Here is an 8,425-nt window from a genome sequence, read left to right as displayed (position 1 = left end):
TCCATCATCAGGGGCACCCACCATCCAGGCATGCTCTCTTCTCGCTGCTGCCATCAGGAAGAAGGTACAGTTTCACACCACACACCAGGTTCAGGAATAGTTACTAACCCTCGACCATCAGGCTCTTGAACAAAAGGGGATAACTTCACTCAACTTCACCTGCGCCATCACTGAAATGTTCCCACAACTAATAGATTCACTTTCAAGGACTCTTCTATCTCATGTTCTCCAGATTGATTATATTTGCACATTTTCTTGTCTTTTGCACACTGGGTACATGTCCAAATTGGTGTGGTCTTTCATTGATTCTATTGTGGATATAAAGGGTTAATTGAGTATGCCCAAAAAAAAATTAGTCTCAGGGTTGTATATGGTGACATTTATATATTTTGATAATAAATTTACTTTGATCTTTTTACTTTTTAAGGCTGCCTTGATAATCCTTCATGACCCTGAATAATCATTTGTTTCTATCGGTGATGAACTTCTATGAGATTCCTGAAAACAGGACATGTTTTCGCACCCTGCCATTTTAAAAACTGTGATCTGACCACTGTTACTCATAAATCTTTCTCCAGATATCATTTCTGGTTTGTCATTAAACTTTCCTCTCTCTGGCTTCATCCCGATAATAGTGATGTTTTGATTTCGCCATGAATTAATGCACTTTTCATAATTGCACTAACTGTGATACAGTCACTTTCACTGTAGGTTTTTAATTACCTCTTTGTTGGTTTATTCTGCATCATCATTTATAAAACCCCAAAGTCTTTTGGAATCCATCTCTGCCTTTTTCTTTCTGCCATCCTCTTGTGCGTACCTGTCCATTCGGTCTTGCTCTACGTACAGATCCTTCAAGGTTGTTATAAATGTAAAAGTTCTATATCTTGTGCTTTTATTCCCAAAATGTAAGATCTTGTACTACTTAGCATTTAATTGTTTCCGTTGTAGTCTTTTGTTCTAAAAAAAAGTGTCATTTTGGTTATTTTTACAGTTGATTTTTGTTGTTCAAAAATCCTTTGAGTCATTGGCAAATAATAATAGTTTTATATTACAGTCAACATCGAAAGGCCTCTGAGGGATATTATTTCAGAGATGAATGACCTTTACTTGTCAATCAATATTCTCTCTGTGTTGCTATATTTTCGAATGTATAATATATTTCAAAGTGTACTATATGTTAAAGTTTTACAAAGGCATTCTTTGTGCAAGCCTGTTAGAGCAGGGTTCAAAGTTCAAAGTAAATTTATTATCAAAGTACATATGTCACCATATATAACCCTGTTTTTCTTGCAGGCATGCCCAATAAATCTATAGAATAATAACCATAACAGAATCAATAAAAGACCACCTAACTTGGGTGTGCAACCAGAGAAAGCAAATACAAAAATAAAGAAATAATAAATAAATAAATAAATAAATAAATAAATAAATAGATAGATAAATGGATGGATGAATAAATAAATATACAATGAATAGCAAGAACAGGAGTGAAAAATCCTTGAATGTGAGTCCATTGGTTGTGGGAATGTTTCAATGATGGGGCAAGTAAAACTGAGTGAAATTATCCTCTTTGGTTCAAGAGCCTGATGGTTGGTGGGGGGGGGGGGGTAGTAACTGTTTCTGAACTTAGTGGTATGAGTCCTGAGGCTCTGGTATCTTCTTCCTGATGGCAGCTGTGAGAAGAGAACATGTCCCGGGTGGTGGAGGTCCCTGATGACGAATGCTGCTTTTCCAGTGACAGTGTTTCATGTAGATGTGCTCATTGGTGGGTTGGGCTTTACCTGTGATGGACTGGGCCACATGCACTACTTTCTCTAAGATTTCCCATTGGTGCTTCCATACCAGGCTGTGATGCACACAGTCAATATACTCTCCACCACACATCTAAGTTGTTTGCTAAATTTTAGATGAAATCCCAAATCTCCACAAACTCTTAAGGAAGTAGAGGCGCTGTCGTACATGCTGAGCCCAGGACGAGTCCTCTGAAATAATAACACAGAGGAATTTAAAATTCCTCTCCTCTGATCCTCCGATGAGGACTGGCTCATAGATCTCTGGTTTCCTCCTCCTGAAGTCAATAATCAGCTCCTCGGTCTTGCTAACATTGAGTACGCCAACTCTTGCTTCTGTTACTTTTTGAAATAATTTTTTACTGAATTGGAAAGTAAAGAAAATGCTCCAAGTCTGAATGTTAAACTTTGTATAATATGTCTCAGGTCAATTAGCATTTGAAAGGGATAAAGTCATGGTGTATGCATTCATTAGCTTGCTCTGTGGCATCATAAGAAATTGGTGCATAATATACAAGTCAAAGCTGCATTTCCATTAATTTCTATTCATCTCAAGATACAGATACTGGCATATGTAAATATTCTAAAGGTTAATGATTAACATTAGTGCCACAGTACCGTAGCAGTAAGTACAATGTTATTACAGCTTGGGGTGTCTGAGTTCAAAGTTCAATTCCAGTGTTGTCTGTAAGGAGCCTCAGTATATCCTTCCCATGGAATGCTTGGGTTTCCCCCTGGTGCTCTGGTTTCCTCCCAAAGTCCAAAGATATACTGGGCAGGTTAATTGGTCCTGTGATTAGTTTAGGGTTGCCAGGCATGACAGGGGCAGCATGGCTCGAAGAACTAGAAGGGCCTGTTCCACACTGTATTGCTAAATAATTAATAAACAGTAAACATGGAAGCATACTGTGAAATGTGTCACTTGCCTCAATAACCAACACAGTCCAAGGATGTGTTGCGGTGTGGGGGGGGGCAGCCCACAAGTGTTATCACCATTCTTCCGGTGCCAGATAGCACGCCCACAACTTACTAACCTGTATGTCTTTGGAATGTGGAAGGAAACTGGAGCACAGGGAAGAAAACTATGTGGCCACTGGGGAAATGTACAAACTCCTTACTGACAGCAAAGGGAATTTAGCCTGATCGCTAGCACTGTAAAGCATTAGATTAGCTGCTACACTACCATGTTACCATCTGATATAGGATTGATCAATCAAAGAAACTGCAATGTTTTATACAAATAATGTTTATACCTATTGTCTGGGAAAGTGAACACATACAATACTTGGTATCTCTTGGTTTAAGATACTGTTTTTATTGAAAATTGGAAATTGTATTTGGGCTACCAAGGTCAGGCCACGTCTATGGAAAGGAATAAAGAATCGACCTTTCCGTAGATGCTGCCTGACCTGCTGAGTTCCTCCAGCATTTTGTATGTGTTACCCTGGATTTCCACCAGCATCTGCAGAGTCTCTTGGGTTCAGGCTTCCTATCCATTTCATGATAATTAAAGCATATTACATGCTAATTGTCCAAATTGAGTCCAATTTATACTCTCTGTTACAAACCAAATCAGAATCCTGAGCTTGTCTATGCTGATGTAATGGCATCATAGCTATTTATAGCTTTGATTTAGGTCATTCTAACTATAGGTTAAAAATTAATTTTTAACTTCTTATAGTCAATGTTTGCTAGGCTTTGCCTTTAACTCTCAGAAGCTATTTTATGAACAACTACTTGAATTTAAAGCAACCTTAAAGTACTGAAACTCTTAAAGTATGACAATGGCAATGAAGATGTAGAACAACATATAATCAGTATGGGAGTTGCCCACAAATGAGAAACAACAGTTGGTGTAACCCAGACCATTCCTGAAGTGATGTTTCAAGGGATTAAAGGTCAGATATTTAAATTTGAGCTCTTGGTGTGGTTTTAACCAAAATATATGACCTGAATTAAACAGATTCAAATTCATGCAAATGGCAATTGTAGGATGTGTATGCATAAAGTGAATAAGGATGGGAAGATGGACTGTAGCCCACACAGTTGTCACATTGCTTAAGAATGTTTGTTTATTTATTGCCATAAAGTGTGGAATGGACCCTTCCGGCCCTTTGAGCCATGCTGTCCATAACCCCTGATTTAATCCTATCCTAATCACGGGACAATTTACAATGACCAATTAACCTACCAACCGGTACATCTTTGGACTGTGGGAGGAATTCCACACAGTGACAGGGAGAACTTACACACTTCTTACAGGCGGCAGTGGGAATTGTACCTGGGTTACTGGAACTGTAAAGCATTGTGCTAACCACTGCGCTACCGTGCCGTCAATTGAATCCTTGTACTGAGATGGTTTTGAAATTGTGTGAAATACACATCAGTTGTGAAATATTTAAAAAACGTTTGGCCAGATCAGCGCAAGGTTAGCGGTGGCAACACACTCACGAACTTTATGCTGAAAAGGAGATTCAGTGATAATTAGAGCATAAGAAGTCGAAGATGGAGTTACTTTTGAGCAAAGAGTTTCTGCAGCATGAGAAAACTGCTCCCAAGGAAAAGAAACTATTGATAATTCTATGCAGTAGGGGGCAACATTCAGACTGAAACGGAATGGTTGTGTTTTCATTTAAAGCTCTAGGTGGCAGTAAAGACCAATCTCCCATTTGTAATGGTGAATCCTTAGGCTGTGGTGGCTGAGGGGGCTGGGGGGGGGGGGGGGGGGAACCTGACACAAGTGTTTTTTTTAAATCCAAATAAACTTTATTCATAATAAAAATTTACTTAAAAGAATAAGTGGTGACATGCTTTTTCATTCTTGCATCCATAGTCAATGGTTTCAGCACTGTTCTATTCCATTCCTACACACTGCTGCCACTAGTGGCCCTCTGGGGAGGTAAACTACTAAAATAATTGAGGTGCTCCCTTGCACCTCAATTCCCTGTGAAATAATGGGAAATGTAGATAGTCAAACTCTTTTTCCCAGGATGGCCTGGTCAAATATTCGAGAGTTGAGCCTTAGGACGACAGCAAGAAAGCTTGAAGTAGATTTACAAAGCATGTTTTCAAATGCAGAAAGTGGTATGTACACTGGCTGTGTCGCCAGGGGAAATGGGGAATGTTTAAGGAACATTTGGGCTATCACATGAACAGGTAGGGAATGAAGGGATAACCATATCTTGGCAGATAGGATTAGTTCAAATTGACGAACTCAGCATCTATGTGGTGGGTTGATGAAGCCCTCTCCATGTTACACTGTTCTATGTTCTATCTACATTCCGTTTCCTATTATTAAGCCAGTTTTCAGCCTCAGGACAGCTGCCTCTTTCTGGGCCTTCATTATTGATGATAAACCTATTACATTCCATCTTCTGAAATGCCTTTTGTAAGTCCATACATCCTACATCAACGTCATTCCTCTCATGGACTGTATCTGGTATGTGATCAAGAGTTAGGTTGACACAATTTATCTTTAACAACTCCATGTTTGTCCAAATAACTGCTACTTCTGTTCCTGAAGAAAATCTATATACTGAAGTTAAAGGGGAAACTTAGGTAGTACAGTACTACCTTCTTGTCTTTTTACACCCCACCTCAGAACCCAGGACATGCCCTCTTCTCATTGTTACTGCCAGGAAAGAGGTACAGAAGCCTGAAGGCAAACACACAGCGATTCAGGAACAGCTTCTTCCCCCTGCCATACAATTCCTAAATGAACATTACTTAACTTTTTTAAAAAAAATATTATTTTAATCTAATCTCTCTATATATTTACCTACTTACTGCAACTTATTTATTTTCTTTCTATATTATCATGTACTACATTGAACTGCTGCTGTTAAATTAACAAGTTTCACACCACAAGCCGGTGATAATAAACCGGATTCTGATCTTCTCTCGCCACTCTCTTTCTCCTCTTTATACAGTTTCCACCCAAAACATCAACAATTCCCTTCGTCACACAGATGCTACTTCATCAGATAAGTTTATCCAGCAGAGTTCTTGTTGCTGTTGAAAATTCAGAGCACTTCAGGTTATCGCAGACATAATAAATGGAGCATGGAGAGATAATAGATTGTAGACTCCTTCATCCGCTGACGACTGTTTTTGTTCGGCCTAGGAGTTTGTGCTGACAGAGGTTAAGTGGATTAAACAAATCACATTCTAATGAGACTGTACAGAAACAATTAGTATGACACTCACCACACTGGGCAGCAGTTTTAAATGTATATGTGTACTATAAGTCTTACATTGCAACTGATGAATAAATAACAAATGTCAAATATGTGGAGCATTTGATGGCTCTGGGCCTGTACTTGACTTGCTGGAGTTTAGAAGAATGGGGGTGTGTCACAATGAAACCTGCTAAATATTGAGAGGCCTAGATAGAATAGATGTGGAGAGGATGTTTCCAATATTTGAAGAGGATAGCATCAGAGAGCATAGCCTCAGAATATGTGGATGTCCCTTTAGAACAGGGAGGAGCAGGTAAATCTTTAGCCAGAGGGTGGTGAATCAAAGGTTCATTTATTATCAAAGCATACAACTCTGAAATTCTTCTCCAGGTAGCCATGAAATCAGGAAAGAAAAGAAAGGCAACACGATCATCAACCCCCAAGTTTCCCTCCCCACAAAAAATGAACAAAAATGGAAAAGGCACATCAACCCCAAAATCCTTCCTCCCACACAAAAAATAAACAAAACAGAACTAGCTCATCAACCCCCTAATCCTCCTCCCCCCACAAAACAGGAGAAAAACAACAAAACATTAAAGACCATAAGACTGAAACAGGTTTATAGTCCAAGTCCACATCCAAAACGCAGAGAACCTGGGCAATGCTCTTCAGGTACAGGGGCAGGCTCTCCCCTCTCTGGTAGTTTATCGATCAAAAGACAGGCAGCTGTCACTCATCCCACACTCACCTCAATACTTCAGTTCTCCTTGTCACTTTAATTGGTGAAATGGACTCAAACTGTTCACACCCCATCCCACATTCTGCCCACCATGAGGTTTGTGCATGCTGCCTCTGGCTCCCAGAATCCTCTTGGAGACTGCAGAGCCCTCAAACACCCAAACAATCCCCAAATCACAACCTCCAATAGTTCCAAAATTTAACCAAAATGGAAAACAAACATAAAAGACATAAAAGAAATTAAATATATGGTTTCATGATCTATCCAGAAGATGTCAGCCAAAGGAATGTTGTATGCAGGCATCATCTTGATGAAAGTATTGTACAGATGGCAATGGGGGCCAAGGCATTGGGTGTATTTAAAGCAGATATATTTTTGATTAGAATGGGTGTCAAAGGATACAGGTTGAAGGCAGAAGAACAGGGTTGGAAGGGATAATACATCAGCCTTGATCGAATGGTGGAGCAGACTCAATCGACTGAATAACCCAATGCTGCTCCTATGTCATATAATTTCAAATAATATGACAATCCTGTGAGATTCATGTGCCATTAGATTTTTAAAATATTGCTTATGAAGTAATATAGTTGAATATTTTCCAAAACATATTTAAGCTGCAATGAAAAATAAATTGAACACATTTTTAGAAGCAGTTGTGCATTTTTTCATTTTCAATTTTTTCCATCAATTTCCTTCCTCAGAGATGTTAAATATGTTGATAAGATAGAGGTAGATGGCTCTATAGAAGTGCAAGTCATTTCACCTACCTACACACTGTCTTGGCCATCGACTTAATCTACATTATTTTATTATGCTGTTGTGAAGTGCCCTGCTTTTTATAAAGGGACTTTGTTATTGTTTACAAGGGCATAACAGTTAAGCTTTTCTGTCGTGGGTATCAGAGGTTGTTGGATAATAGTCAGTAAACCTTTGATAATAGTTCCATCCCAAATCCAGAAGTATTGATCACAAGATCACAAAATGCTAGAAGAACACAGCAAGCCAGGCAGCATCTATGGAAAAGAGGACTGTCGATATTTCGGGCTGAAACCCTTCAGCAGGATTTTGTGTGTTTTGCTAGGATTTCCTGCACTGTAGATTTTCTCTTGTTTGTGATTGGATCACAAGATCAGCTGTGTTTCCTATTTTAGTATTTGTTAAGATCTCCTTTCACTGTTTTTTTTAAATGCAAGTAATGACTAACATACATACCTCAGTAAGTTATTCTTCCAAATTAGTAGCAGATTGAATCTGTACGTGTAATTACTTTGGTGTTTTGACACTAAGGATCTATGCAGGACTCAAAGGATGAGGCATTGCTCTCTTTTGTCCAGTTTATCCAGAGATTTGTGCAGTTTGTACTTAGAAACATGTTATACTTTGAGTTGCCAAATAAAGTGGAAGCCAGCTTGGGTGCCTGCTACAGATAGCTGGTGTGTCCCCGTCTTATACAGGTTGACCGCCCATAATTTGGTTCCACCGCTGGTTCAGACATAATTTTCACCAGCCTAATTTCAAATTGCCTTTGTCGCCGCACCAACCCGTCGCCGTGTCCAGGTGGCTCCATTGGCAGAATCAGCTGTTGGCACGGTCTTTAAAAGAAGCAAATCGGCCTCCCGTGCTATTCTGCACTTATTTTTATGACCTATGCTTATCTAGCCCCATTCACGTCTTCATGGAATTCGCTTCTCATGGTGTAAAGCGCAAACACAATA

This window comes from Hypanus sabinus, chromosome 8 (assembly GCF_030144855.1).
Source record: "Hypanus sabinus isolate sHypSab1 chromosome 8, sHypSab1.hap1, whole genome shotgun sequence".
In the NCBI taxonomy this organism is placed as follows: domain Eukaryota; kingdom Metazoa; phylum Chordata; class Chondrichthyes; order Myliobatiformes; family Dasyatidae; genus Hypanus; species Hypanus sabinus.
Note: the sequence above shows the minus strand (reverse complement) of the source record.